The 14,917-nt window shown below is 35.7% G+C and overlaps 2 protein-coding genes across 2 annotated transcripts in view; both read right to left on the bottom strand.

Annotated features, from left to right (window-relative positions):
• LOC113429035 (uncharacterized) overlaps positions 1 to 14,917 on the bottom strand; it is a 39,527-nt gene that overhangs the window by 5,215 nt on the left and 19,395 nt on the right. The window lies entirely within an intron of this gene.
• LOC148131658 (uncharacterized) overlaps positions 1 to 14,917 on the bottom strand; it is an 86,122-nt gene that overhangs the window by 59,856 nt on the left and 11,349 nt on the right. The gene's annotated exons all lie outside the window — the stretch shown is intronic.

Genomic DNA, 14,917 nt, shown 5'->3' with positions numbered 1-14,917 from the left:
TGACATGAATGCAGTATTCCAGTATTCGAGAGGTTGCCGTGAAGAGGAGGGGGTCAACTTATTTTCCAAAGCACCAGAAGGGAAGGCAAGAAGCCATGGATACAAACTAATCAAGGAGAGAACCAAACTAAGGAGAGATTTCCTAACAGTGAGAACAATGGTTCAGTGGAACAACTTGCCTCCAGAAGTTGTGTGTGCTCTATCACTAGAGGCTTTTAAGAGACTGGACAGCCACTTGTCTAGAATGGCATAGGGTCTCCTGCTTGGACTAGAAGATCTTCAAGGTCCCTTCCAACTCTACTATTCTATTCTTTTGCTTCTTGGCCCAGGAAGCCAGCGTTGTCCAAAGACAATTTCAGGGGTCATGCAGCTAGCATGCCTCTACACCAAAGGCACATAGAACTCTATTACGACATCAGAGTGGTATCTATTAACCAACTTGTATATGCATGTTTTCAAACTGCTAGGTTGGTAGGAGCTGGGGCAAGTAATGGGAGCTCACTCTGTTGCATGGGGCTCTGGTCTCAAATCCCAGCTGTCAGCTCTTCAGCTGGAAAGCTCAGCATCTTTAACCACTACAGATATGCACACAAACAAATATACTTACCAGCAAGATTCAAGTTCAAATATTCACACAAGCATTAAATTCTCTTCTGGACTTCAGCAAATCACAAATTCTTCGCATTGCAAACTCTTATTTTCAAATATAGCGGGACATACAGAGGCTAGCTATACAGATATGCACGCAGAGACAAATACAGGTACACCTACCAATGTAAGTATGTTAAAAGTCCATGTGTATTTCAGTAGCAAACATTTCCCAGAAGCGGCTACGCTCAAACTTTTCAGTCTCGTTTTAGAGGAAGAGAGGGCTTCAATAGACGAGGACTTCAACCGATTAAAAAAAAGCGCTGAAAGCATCTGCAAGATATAATCCCCAGTGTTGTGCATGAAATTCCTCAGTTTCCAGGAAAACAACAAGATCATAAAAAATCACAGAGTCAACCCTAAATCGAAGGAGACTTTTTAAACCTCCCAACCAACAGAAAACCGCAGGCACTACTTTGAAAGCGTCCAGCACCACTGCAACAAAATTTGGGGAGGGAAGAAACATGCTGCAACAGCTGACATGTTTCAGTCTAGTTTCTTCTCAATTTCTACAATGGAGAGGAAACCAAACAGTCCTACTTGCTCCCCGCCTCTCTTCCACTTGCCCTTAATTCACCTTCCAGCTATTGCCATCCTCCTGGGAAGAGGCGGAGAGCCGCCCTGCACGCCACGGTCCTCCCATGGGTCAGCCGGAAAAGGAGATTCCTCTGTTCTCCGCTCTAGAAATCCAGGACTTGATTGTTTCAACACCTTTCGGCTCTGCCGCTCCCCCTCCCGTTGGATGTCAGTATTATTCATCAACCACCGATGCCGCCACTGGATTGACTGCTTTCTAGTCACTGGGTTTTACTCATTGCATGGAGCGCCCTCTAGCGACATAAGGCTTAAAATCGCTCGTTGTTTGCAAGATTTTTGATCGAAAACCACCAACAGTACGGATCACATGGACAGGTTCACTTTGGGTCGATCGATGGCTAACCTGGTCTTCAGGGATGGACTCATAGCTAACAAAAACTCACCCAGCGGCTTTGTTTCCGGGAAGTGGCGTAGGTGGGTGTGGAAAACGATGTGCACACAAACAGCAACAAGTACACATTATTTATGGATAAATGAATTCTCGTCCAACCAGTTATTCCTCTCATCTGGGGGAAGCAAGGATAACTCCTCAAAACCTGCTTTTGCAAACTGAGGAAACTTTTTTTTTTTAAAACAGTTTTATTAATTTTAACAACAATCAAAACACATAAAACATAAAAACATCATCCTTTCCTTCATAACCCTTTGAACATCGTGTTACAGCATGTTTACAGCAGGGGTGTCCAACGTTTCACCTTCCCTGGGCCACATTAGAAGATGAAAATTTGGTTTGGGCCCACATAATTAAATTAAATAATTAAATTAAATTAAATTAAATTAAATTAAATTAAATTAAATAATTAAATAATTAAATTAATAAAATAAAATAAAAGTATTATTTATTATTAATTATTTATTAAAAATTATTTATTTTTTATTTTATAATTTTCCAGCCAAATTTTGTGGGGGGAGAAAGCTCGCCGCCTCGCGCCTACCCTCCTCCTGCAAATTATTTATTTTTATTAATTTTCGGCCAAATTTTGCAGGGTGGGGGGAGGGGGAAGAAAGCTCGCCCGCCTCACGCCTACCTCTCCTCCTGCAAATGCAGCAGCGGCGGCAGTGGTGGCGGGGGCAGAAGCAGCAGAGGCGGCGGGGGGCAGAAGCAGCAGCGGTGGCGGCGGCAACAGCAGGAGGTGGCGGGCGGGACTTTTGGGCTGCGGCTGCCCGCCTTTTCTGTTGCTCGCCTCGCCCGCCTCGCGCCTGCCTCTCCTCCTCCTCCTCGCTGGATCTTTCATGAAGGTTGGGATGGGCGTTGGGCCGCATTACGAGGCGACCTGGGCCGCATGCGGCCCGTGGGCCGCGGGTTGGACAAGCCTGGTTTACAGAGTAATAGCAATCTGCTATTACAAAGAGCAATAAATTCCTCTCACCCAGTCTATCACAGCTGCTAGTAAAACAATTAACCCTTTCCTTGCAGACTCTTAATACTACCTCATTACTTTAATTAAACACTGATTAATTCATTACCTCAAAACTTACAACTTTTCTACCTCATCACCTATATCAACGATTAGATAATCAATTTCTATAAAATATTTTATTAATGGTTTAATTGATTTATTGTTTTAATTGATTAGTGTGATTAGAGTGTTTAGTGCAAATAGTGTGACTACTGACTAGTTTAAAAGATCAAGATTCATGTAATTTAATTGAATAGTAAAATCAATGATTTAGTGAATTTAAATGAACAGTGTGATTAATGATTAGTGTAATTAATTGATTAGTGATTAGAGTAATTAATTGATTAGGCTGATTGTTGCTCAGGAATATTAATTGATTAGGCTGATTGTTGCTCAGGAATATTATCTGACTAGAGAGATTACTGCAATTGATTGATTGGTGTGATATTGGCTATATAGATTACCCAAAATTGTTCCTTTAATTAATTCAATCAACGTACTATCTTAACAAACCTACCATGCCAAAAAAAAAAAAAATCCAATGCCAAACCACAACCTAAAGAGAAGATAATTCCCACCAATGAACCACAAGACTCCTGCACATGCCTTAAATGCTACAAAAATCTAAAGGATAATGAAAACTCCATCAAATGTTCTCTGTTTAACAAATATGCTCATCATGACTGTTTGGGATTAACCAAGCAATTTATTCAATACCTGGAATCATCCAATGAGTTTTCATATCTCTGCAAATCATGCAAACCCAAAGTGGATCTGTTGGAAAGAGTTGATACCATTGAAACCATTGAAACATCCCTTAACACCATAGTAGCATCCCTGGACGCCGTAAAAGAAAGAATATCCAACCTTGAAAAAAAGACACAACGCAAAAAACCTGAACATCCAATAGCTACAAACCACATCTCTACCCAACAACCACAACCCAATCCAAAACCCAATCCACAAAAACACAACCCAGACAAATATTGATATCCCAATCCTCATCAGAGAAGTTGTTGAGCGTGAACGGAAATGTCCAAACGCCATCTTATTTGGTCTAGAGGACATCAATGACAATGATGACATCACAACTGTCCGAAACATCATCAGTGATTATCAAGCATCAACCATCTCCCCTGATGAAATACTTGACATTTCCCACATTGGCCGAGAGCTCAAAAACAGAGACGGCTCTGTGGCCCCACGCTTGTGCAGAGTCATTTGCAAAAATGAATCAAGCAAACGTAAATTCATTTATACTATAAATTCACTTGCCAAAACCAACACCAACCATAAGAACCTCAGTTCTCACCCTGATCTAACCATATAGCAACGTGCCTGCTCCGTGTACTCTGCACAGAACTCAAAAAGCCATCTAGACAATGGAGAGAAGGACCTGTACATTGACTACCATGCTGACTGTATCAAAAGTAAGTCACACAACCCGCAACTCAGCTTTAACCTCAACCACAACCCTACCTCAACCAATCCACCATCACCCAAGACTAGGCATGCACGCCCTAACTACCTCAATTCCAACTACAACTGGCCTTAAATGCAACTGTTCAATGCAAGAAGCCTTGTGAATAAAATACCTGAATTTTTCCTCCTAACTAAATATGGCTAAATTTGACATTATATTTGACCATGAAACATGGCTCAATGCATCTCTCCCTGACTCCATTACCACAGTAAGAGACTATCATGTTTACCCGATCAGATCGTGAAATTCGTAGAGGAGGTGGTGTTGCTATCTTCTATAAAATGTCCTTACATCTAAAAAATATCCAAGTTACCCAGGAGCTTGCTCTTCCTGAGACCATCATCTGTGAACTATCCTTAAATATCACATTTCGATTCTTACTATGTTACAGAGCACCTGATTATGACATCGAACATGTAAACAAGCTAAATACATTACTAACATGGGCAACATCCTGCCCATACATGCTTTTATCATTCTTGGTGATTTCAATCTATCTCATATTAACTGGACCCTAAATGAATGTACAACTGAATCATACACACAACCTTCTACAATGCTATTACAAATCTGGGACTGGAACAACTAGTAACCAACAATACTAGACATAACAACTGCCTCGATCTCATCTTCTGCAATAGTTTGAATTTAATTTATGGAATACAAACTAAAGAACCCTTTTCCAACAGTGACCACAACATGATTGACTTTTGTCTCAACATACGCCACACAAAATACAAAAATCACCACAATGATGGAATCTCAATTTATAACTTCAAAAAGGCAACTATGATCTTATAACAATGATCTCTCATCCCTTGATTGGCAATTTCTATTCACTGGATGCAATACTGTTGAAGACCATTACAACATATTTTTACTTGAAGTCAAAAGAGTCATCAAACTATATGTACCAACAACAACTCCCAAAACAAAACAAAGACAAAAAAGCAGATTACCCATAACAATAAGGAAACTTCAATCCAAAAAGAGATCACTCTGGCGGAAAAACAAATCTGGTCGTGTTGCCAACTTCAAAAGCGATACAAAAATTATGCCACCAGATAAAGACTGAATGCACCAATTATCACATTAAACAAGAGGAAAACCTTCTAGCACCAATTCCACCCATGCTTTTTACAATTTTGTAAACAACAAACTAAAAGACTCAAGGTCCATCCCACCCTGATAGGACCTAATGGTAAAGACTGCAACGACAACACCATTAAAGCCAACATCTTTAACACATTCTTTGGCTCAGTATTTGTAAACAGCAATGGATCGTGCCCAGTATTTCCTAGCCGAACCACGGATAACAACAATGATATAATAAATATCAATTTTACAGAAGACAATGTTGAAAAAGCACTACACAATCTAAAACCATCTCTATCTATTGAACTGGATGGAATATGTGCTTATTTCTTAAAAAAGCTATCACTGCCATAGCAAAACCTCTAAGCATAATCTTTGAAAAAAGGTTTCAGGGCCAGCTCCTTGCCAAAACTATGGCCACAAGCCACAGTCATCCCCATCTTCAAAAAGGGAGACCCCAAGCCTAGTTGAAATTACAGACCAATCTCCTTATGCTGCATCACCTGTAAAGTCATGGAATCAAATATTAACCAATCCATTATCCTCCACTTAGAGACAAACAACCTACTCTCTAATAAACTATTTGGTTTCAGAAAAAAACTATCCTGTAATCTGCAACTCTTACACTGCAAAAACATATGGACTACACAACTCAATCAGGGCAAAACAATAGACGCAATCTACATAGACTTCTGTAGAGCCTTTGATTCAGTGGCACATGACAAACTACTCCTAAAACTAAAATCTTATGGTATCTCTGGACAACTCCATAACTGGATAGAAGCATTCCTGTCAAACAGACAACAAATGGTCAAAACTGGGAGCGTCCTATCAAATTCTGTACCTGTCAATAGTGGTGTCCTCCAAGGCAGTGTTCTAGGACCAACTCTCTTCATACTCTACATAAATGACCTCTGTGATCATATTAAGAAAACAACGGCATTCTTTCGCTGATGATGTAAAGCTATTCAACACCACCAACAACACCGCTACCCTTCAAAAAGATCTCGACTATGTATCAGAATGGTCAAACAAATGGCAACTTCAAATCTCAACAAATAAATGTCTGTCTTACATATTGGCAAAAAAATCAGAAAATAAAATACAAGCTGAATAGTCAAGATCTTGTTGATGACCCAAGCTCTGTAAAGGACCTTGGAATATTCATCTCTAATGATCTAAGTGCTAGAGCCCACTGCAACTACATAGCCAAAAGGCATTAAGAGTTGTTAACCTAATCCCACGTAGCTTTTTCTCTGGTAATATTACACTACTAACTAGAGCATACAAAACATTTGCTAGACCAGTATACTCGAATACAGCTCATCAGTCTGGAACCCACATTACGTATCTGATATTAACACAAGTTGAGAAAGTCCAGAAATATTTCACAAGAAGAGTTCTCCACTCCTCTACTCTTGTAGAATAACTTATGCCACCAGACTTGAAATTCTAGACCTAGAAAACCTAAAACTACACCACCTTCGGTCTGATTTAAGTATAGTATATAAAATCATACATTGCAATGTCCTGTCTGTCAATGAATACTTCAGCTTCAATCATAACAACACAAGAGCAACACAAGAGATACAAACTCAAAGTTAATCGCACCAAACTTGATTGCAGAAATACGACTTCAGCAATAGAGTGGTCAATGTCTGAAATACTCTACCCGACTCTGTAGTTTCTTCCCCAAACCCCAAAAACTTTAACCTTACACTGTCTACTATTGACCTCACCCCTTTCCTAAGAGGTCTGTAGGGGCATGCTTAAGCGCACCAACGTGCCTACCGTCCCTGTCCTATTGTTTCTCTTTTCTTCTTTTATTTTTCTTATATGTACCCATTTCATGTATTCACAACTATGTATACACTTATACTTATTATCTTGTAAACAATTGGCAAATCAAATAAATAAAATAAAAATAAGTTTACAGACAGTGTATCGGTTGGTTTACCACTTTTTTTGTGCATCCATTTCATAGTCTCCATTGTAGTTATATTACATAATAGCTCATATTATCAATCAACAATTATATAGCCTGATATCATTATTAAACAATCATTTAACTATAATTTTATTAATTCATACTTTAACGAGATAACTATAGTTTACTTAATTTATTTTATAGCAAGTCATAAAGTCATACCAAGTCTATCTTAATAAAATTTTATAAAAATAGTATCAAAGAAAAAAAAAAAATATGTATTCATTGTTTCCTAAAAATCTAAATATCCTATTATTATATTTTATTATCTAGCCATTGATAGAAAAGGTCCCAAATTTCATAGAATTGTTTATCTTCTTGTTCTCTAATTTCAAATGTTAATCTACTCATTTCAGCACATTCCAATATTTTCTTAATAATTTCTTCCTGTGATGGTATTTTCTCACTCTTCCAATTTTAGCAAATACAATCCTAGCCGCTGTTAATACATTTACAATCAAATATTTCAAATTTTTATTGTATGTATCAGGTAAGATTCCCAATAAAAAAATCTCTGGTTTTAAATCTATATGTTTCTTTGTCATTTTTTCCAACCATATGCGAATTTTAGTCCAATATTTTCTAGCGTCCTCACAAGTCCACCACATATGGTAATATGAGCCAGGTATCTGATGACATTTCCAGCATTTTTCGGATTTATTCTTGAACATTCTTGCTATTCTTGTCGGGGGGAAATGCCACCTGTAAAACATCTTATACAGATTTTCTTTATATGCTGTTGACATTGTCATTTTATAATTTTGAGACCACAATTTTTGCCATTTCTCTAAATCAATCCCATATCCAAAATTCTTTCCCCAAACAATCATAGTTTCTTTAACTTGTTCTTCCTCTAGTTTAATTTCCAGTAAATAACCATATAATTTTTTAATCACTTTTTCATCAGTACCTGTCAAAATCTTATCTCAGTCAATTTATCATAGAATCCCTCTGTTTTAGAATCTTTAACATACCTTGAATGTATTTGCGCATATGAAAACCAATTCATCTTTATACCTTGTTCTTCTAGATTTTGCATCGTTTTAAGTTCACCCTTTTCATCCAATATTTCCCCATATCTAACTGTTTGTTCCTTGTATGTTATAGGATAAGAAAAAGCTTCAATAGTTGATAACCAAACTGGGATTTTCAAATAACATTGTCTCTTAATTTTCTCCCAGTTTAACCATAAAGACTCCCGTATATAATGCCTTCTAAAATAGCCCTGCGATTTAGTTCCCTTATACCACAGAAAAGCACGCCAGCCAAGTAATAAATCATGTCCCTCTAGTGTCAACAATCTAGTCTTTCTTAATGTTATCCATTCTTTGGCCCACATCAAATTTGCAGCTTGATAGTACAACTCCCAATTAGGAAGGCCAAATCCTCCTCTAGTTCTAGCATCTTGTAAAAGTTTTAATTTTATTCTCGCTTTCTTGCCTTGCCTTATATACTTTGACACAATTTTATTTAAGTCTTCAAAATAATCTTTGCTAAGCTTAATTGGTATTGTTTGGAACAAATATAAAATTCTGGGTAAAATATTCATCTTGATTGTTGAAGTTCTGCCTATTAATGACAGTTGTAGGTTTTCCCATTTCTTCAAGTCAAGTGCTATCTGCTGTTTGAGTTTAATATAGTTATTCTCTTTCAACGTAGTACATCTTGACGTCAAATATATCCCCAAATACCTAACCTTATTCGTGACTTGAATTTTCAATAGGTCTGCCAGTTCTTCTCTTTGTCTTAATAACATGTTCTTTGTCAGAATCTTTGTTTTATCTTTATTTATTTTCAAACTAGCCATCTCTCCGCACGTCTCTATCTTTTCCAATAGTTTTAAGGCTGTCTCTAGAGGATCTTCCAGAATGAAAACCAAATAATCCGCAAAGGCTTGTAGTTTAAATTCCTCCTTTTTGATTTTCATTCCTTTTATATTTTGGTCCTCTCTAATATTTCTATTCAACACTTCCAAAGTCAATACAAATAGCAAAGGTGATAATGGGCATCCTTGTCTTGTGCCTTTTCTTATGTTAATAGAGTCTGTAAGTTCTCCCTCTATCATTACTTTTGTCGTTTGCTTATAGTATATAGCTTCTATTGCTTGAATAAATTTTCTGGCAAAACCCATCTGTTCCAGTAGTAGTAACATAAATCTCCAGTTCACATTGTCAAATGCCTTTTGGGCATCTAGAAATATCAAAGCCATTTGTTTTTCAGGATGCGCCTCATAATATTCCAAAGTGTCCAGAATTACTCTCATATTGTCTTTCTGATCAGGATGAATAAAATTATTTAAGTACTTTTTAAGCCTTTCTGCCAAAATTGAAGCAAAGATTTTATAATCTGCATTCAATAAAGAAATAGGTCTATAGTTCTTGATTTGTAATGGATCGGCCCCTTCTTTTGGAATAAGTGTAATTTAAGCTTCTGACCATGTTTTAGGTATCTTCTTATTTGTCATAACTTCATTCATGACTTCTAGCAATGGAATGTTCAACGATTCTTGTAGTGTTTTATAAAATTCTGCCGGAAGCCCATCTGGACCTGGTGCTTTTCCATTATTCTGTCTGTTGAGTGCTTCAGTTAGTTCTATCATTGTTATAGTACTTTCTAACATTTTTTCAGTCTCTTTAGGTTATCTTAGGTAGGTTAGCATTTTGTAAATACTGTTTAATTTTTTTCCTCATCAATATCCTCTTGTTTATATAGTTGTCCATAAAAGTCTCGGATAATTGCCTTCTTCTCCTTATTACCATAGCACATTTGGCCTTTATCGTCTATTAACTGTAATATTTTCCTTGATTCTTTCTCCTTTCTCAGTTTGTATGCTAACCATCTACCTGGCCTATTTGCATCTTCAAAATAGTTCTGTTTAGCACTTCTAATTTTTTGTGCCAATTCTTCTTTCTCTATCTGACCCATTTTATGTTTAATAATGTCCATTTTAAGTTTAATATCTTTTTTCTGTGGCATCTTCTGTAACTCTTTTTCCAGTTTTTTGTGATCATCTTCTAAAGCTTTGATGGTTTGCCTCTTCCTAATGTTCTTTTTCTTTGTATAGTCTATTATTAATCCTCTCACATATGCCTTCATTGTATCCCAAACGTTCTGTACTGAAGTATCTTCTTTTTTATTTTCACTAAAGAAGAAGGCCAATTCTTTCTCCATCCATTGTGTGAAGTCTTTTTCCTTTAAAATAGTATTATTTAATGTCCATCTAGATCTTCTTTTTTGTCCTTTCCATTTAATTGTCATTGGATTGTGGTCTGCCCATGTACTTGTTTCAATATTTATTTCTTGGATATTAGATATTAATTCTGTTGAGGTCCAAATCATATCTATTCTGGACCATGATAAATGTCTGTTTGAGTAAAAAGTATATTGTTGAATTTTAGCATTTCTTTCTCTCCATATATCTTTTAAGTTTAATTCATCTATCATTTTGAAAAAGGATTTAGGGAGAGTCTTTCTATTTTGTCTTATTGCTGTTGCTGTATAGTCCAGTTTATTGTCTACAATTCCGTTGAAATCTCCCATCATAACTATGTTAATATAGTCCAGTCCCATTGTTTTCATATGTAATTTTTTATAAAATTCTTCTTGTTTATCATTCGGGGCATAAATTGCAACCAGGAGTGTTTTTGTATTATTATCCACTAATTCAACCATTAGTACTCTTCCATCTTCATCAGTATGAATCAGTTTTGCTGGGATAGTTTCTTTAATGTATAAAACCACTCCTCTTTTCTTACAGTGAGTCAGAGAAGTAAATATTTTCCCTAATTTTGGTCGTGCCAGTAATTGTTCATGTTGTTTTTTAATGTGTACTTCTTGTAAACAAATTATATCAAATTTTAACTTCTCTAATTTGTGAAAAAAAATTCTTCTTTTGGTAGCTGAGTTCAGTCCATTTATATTCATAGAAATCAGTTTTTTTTCCCTCCATGATTATGTTTTGTATTTAGGTCTAACAGCTCTCGTGGATCTTACTTCACGTTGTTCTTTGGTCTCCACTTGTCCACCTACTGCGCCTTCTTCTTTCCCCATCCCCATTTGGTCCTCTTGAAGTTCAGTTGAGATGATCTCTTTTTCTATCTCTATTTCTCTTCTTTCGAAAAATTCATTGTAGAATATTTCTGCTTTCTCAATTGAGTCAATTCTGTGTCTCTGTTCTTGCCATGTAAACATTAATCCTTGTTAGGAATAACATTGGTTACCTAACTTAGTTTGGGTTAAAATAATATATATAAACTATGTTAGTGAGTTTAAGTGTGTGTATCACTTTAACTGTAAAAACATGTATTTTGGGTGCGGTTGTAAAATCACCATAAGAGGGAGCAAGAGAGCTCACTATTTGCTGGCTTTTACTGGATTGCTGACAATGATGGATTGATGGTGATAACTGTGTGTTTTCCCTGCTATTGCTGAGAGAAGAAAAAAGGTTTGATTTTCTTCATATCTCTAACTGCAAAAGAGATATATTACTGGACTGATTATTTGTAAGTTTACTGACCTCTTTTTCAACACTGGACTTTGCAACTGATTAATCCCCGGATGGACTGAACTAGTGTATGATATATGGACTGTTTGACTATGCTATAACTCTTGCTGGAATAAAAACTATTTAACTGGCACAGTGTATCTGTTACTGAGTGTAAGCTACAACAACGTTTATCTCACATATCTGCCTGCCTGCTAGACTGCCGTTGCACGTTCTGCTAGGGTGTATATCCCTAACGCTGGTTATGGGCCCAGGTGCACAGACAGACTAACCAGGATATAACAGGCTTATATTAAAGTGAGAGTTTGTGTAGTTACACAATACTGTAAACAGACAGCTGTGTTTTATTAATTATAGTTTAATATCCAGATAAAGATGGCACAAGTCAATTTACAAAGTTTGTCTCTCATATCCAAACTGGATGGAACAAACTATGTTTCATGGTCTATAAAATGCAGCCTACTTCTACGCAGAGAAGGTTTGTGGAGTATAATACAAAACCCACCAGAAGTAGATGCTTGGGATCCGGAGGATGAGGATGATGCCCAGAAAATACAAGAATATCAACTGAAGAATGAGCAAGCTCTCTGTATAATAAGACTGACACTCTCTGACCAACAGCTTGTCCATATTCGTACAAAAAAAAAAAAAAAAAAAAAAAAAAAAAAAAAAAAAAAAAAAAAAAAAAAAAAAAAAAAAAAAAAAAAAAAAAAAAAAAAAAAAAAAAAAAAAAAAAAAAAAAAAAAAAAAAAAAAAAAAAAAAAAAAATAAAAAAAAAAAAAAAAAAAAAAAAAAAATATAAATAAAAAAAAAAAAAAAAAAAAAAAAAAAAAAAAAGGAGAAGAAACATGTCCACAAGTTCACAACAGATATTGTTAGCTAATGGCTGGAAACTGAAAGCTAAAGGTGAAGGTATAGCATATTGTTCTTGCATAAAAGAAAATGTAAAAATGTTATATGTACCACAACTTAAGTTTAATTTGCTTTCGGTTAGAGTTTTGGTTAACTAGGTTATGTAATTACCTTTAGGGGAGACAATTGCATAATTGAAAAAGAAGGTAAAAAAGTGACTGCAACTTTAAAAGGTGAATTGTATGTGTTAAATGATAAGCAATTAGAGATGGCTAACACAGTATATAATAATCTTAAACCTCATAATGAGTGCATACATTTGTTACACAGATGTTTAGGGCATATAAATTTTAAAATGCTTAAACAAACAGTAGAACTATCTAAAGGTATAAAATTGAAGCCTTGCAGTAAGTATTTGCACTGCAATTCTTGTAGTCAAGAAAAAAGCAAGGTAATACCAGCAAATAGAGTTAATGGATTTAAAACAAAAGAGCCTCTAGAGGTCGTATTTGCTGATATTATAGGTCCTAAAAAACCAAGTGTGGGAGGTGCTCGTTACATACTAAGTATAATGGACCATTATTCCAGATATGGTTTCTGTTATCTAATGAAGAGCAAAACGGAAACATATCAAAATTTCTTTAATTGGCTTAAATTCGCAGAAAGAAAAACTAAAAGGAAATTAATAAATCTTATACCTGATAATGGTACGGAATTTATAAACAATAAATTCCAAAATAGACTAAAGATGGCAGGTGTTGAACATAAAAAGTCTGCACCATATAGGCCACAACATAATGCCTTTATAGAAAGACGAGGCCAAACAATTCAGGCAATGGCTCATACTATGTTGTTGGATTCAGGATTACCTGAAAATTTGTGGGGAGAAGCAATAATGTGTGGTAATCATATATTGAATAATGTTGTTAACTCAACAACAGGTGAATTACCATTCACACGGTGGCATGGCAGAAAACCTGACCTGAGCTACATGCACACATTTGGAGCACCAGCATGGGTGCATATTCCTACACAACTGAGAAAGAAGGGGCAGCATAGGGCTAAAAGGTTATTTTTTGTAGGTTATGAATCTAATCACAAATCATACAGATTCTGGGGAAAAGGTACATCTAGAGTTTACTGTAGTGCTAGTGCACAATTCCTAGAACATGTAGGATGGGAAAAACTGGAGCAAGATTCAAATAAGGAAGTAATAATAGAAACCTACAAAAGACCAAAAGAAAAAATCAGTAATAAGAAGAGTACAATTAAAGAGGAAGTACAGGAAGAGCATATAGGACCAGAACAGGAAGAAATTCCAGAACAGGAAGAAATAGAAAATCAGGAACAGGTAGAACATGAAAGTCCACCTGTAAGCCCTGTAATACCTAGACGTTCTACACGTGTAACCAGACCACCTGATAGGTATCAAGCAAGTGTAGTTTGCCAAGTTAGTAAAGTTCCAACTAGTGTTGAAGAACTTAGGATGTATCCTGCAAAGGATCAGGAAAATTGGCAAAAGGCAATGGAGAAGGAATTAAATTCATTAAAGGAAATGAAAGTTTATGAAAATGCCAAATTACCTCCAGGTGAAAAGTCCATTGGCTGCAAATGGATATTTAAGTTAAAAACTGGTAAAAATGGGACTGTTACCCATAAGGCTAGATTGGTAGCTCAAGGATTTAATCAAACTGCATATGATTATGATGAAGTATTTGCAACAAATTTAAAGGCAACAACCTTGAGAGCAGCTTTAGTGTGGGCAGCTAAGAAGAATTATATCATAAATCATTTAGATGTAGAAACTGCCTATCTGCATGCACCATTGCAGCACACTATATATTTAAGAAAACCAGTAGGTATTAAAGATGATAAAAATAATAATGACTGTTGGAAACTGAAAAAGAGTCTCTATGGATTGAAACAACCTGGTTATGCATGGAACCAATATATTGTAAAAGAGTTAAACAATATAGGATTTAAAGCAGGTTTAGCTGATCCATGTTTATTTAAAAGAGAGACAAATGGAATATTTTCATTATTATTGTTGTTTACAGATGATATTGCTTTAATTATGAAGACTAATAATGAAGCTACTGAAATAATATCATTATTAGGTAAGAGGATAAAATTAAAGAATTTAGGAGAAATAAGACAATATTTAGGATTGACAATAAACAAAACCAATAGTGGCTTTAAGATATCACAAGAAGATAAAATATACCAATTGCTAAAAATGTATAAAATGGAACTTTGTAAGCCGGCAAAAACTCCAATGAGTCAGGAATTTTGTCGTACTGATGCTCAAAGTTCAAAATTCGATAAGACTATTTATCAGTCATTAATAGGTA

The sequence above is a fragment of the Notechis scutatus genome, chromosome 2 (genome assembly GCF_049901735.1).
Source record: "Notechis scutatus isolate UNSWTSFEM ecotype Mainland chromosome 2, rNotScu1.2, whole genome shotgun sequence".
Taxonomy (NCBI): Eukaryota; Metazoa; Chordata; class Lepidosauria; order Squamata; family Elapidae; genus Notechis; species Notechis scutatus.
Note: the sequence above shows the minus strand (reverse complement) of the source record. Positions and strands in the feature narration are given on the sequence as shown.